Below are 582 nucleotides of genomic sequence, written 5' to 3' on the forward strand. Positions count from 1 at the left end.
TCTCTGATCACCCTGGTGTTGTGGAAGGTGTCCCTGCCCATGGCAGGGGGGTTGAACTAGATGGGCTTTAAGGTCCCTTCCAACCCAAACCATTCCATGATTCTATGATTTACCAATCACACAGGTGCCGACTACTGCAGGTTTCAGCACCGCTGCTGTGATTGCTCCCGGATCCTGCATGCACGAAATAGTAAAGCAGCAAGCACGTGCCAGTCCAAAGGCAGCTGCTTCCCACGTACCCCCTCAATATGGGACCCATCCTCCCATGTGAGGGGTCAAACCTTGACCCCGCGTGCAAGCACCCCAAGCACGACCCGCGATGCACCCGAAGGCGCAGGTTCGCAGGGGGGCGCTGCGGGACAGGGCCGGTCAGGAGGCCTCGGGAAGGCGCCACACAAGTCAGAAGCGGGCACCGGGAGAGACACCCAGGAACCAGGCATGGGGAGGGGGAAGCGGACCACTGCAGGCGAGGTCAACAGAAGGTTAAGGGTCACGCGTGGCCGTACCCGTGGGCGACACGCCGCCCTCAGCAGACGACTCCCGCCCGCTGTCCGCCTGAGGCGCCCGGCACGCGGAACGCCT

This window comes from Eurypyga helias, unplaced genomic scaffold (assembly GCF_000690775.1).
Source record: "Eurypyga helias isolate BGI_N326 unplaced genomic scaffold, ASM69077v1 scaffold7174, whole genome shotgun sequence".
Taxonomy (NCBI): domain Eukaryota; kingdom Metazoa; phylum Chordata; class Aves; order Eurypygiformes; family Eurypygidae; genus Eurypyga; species Eurypyga helias.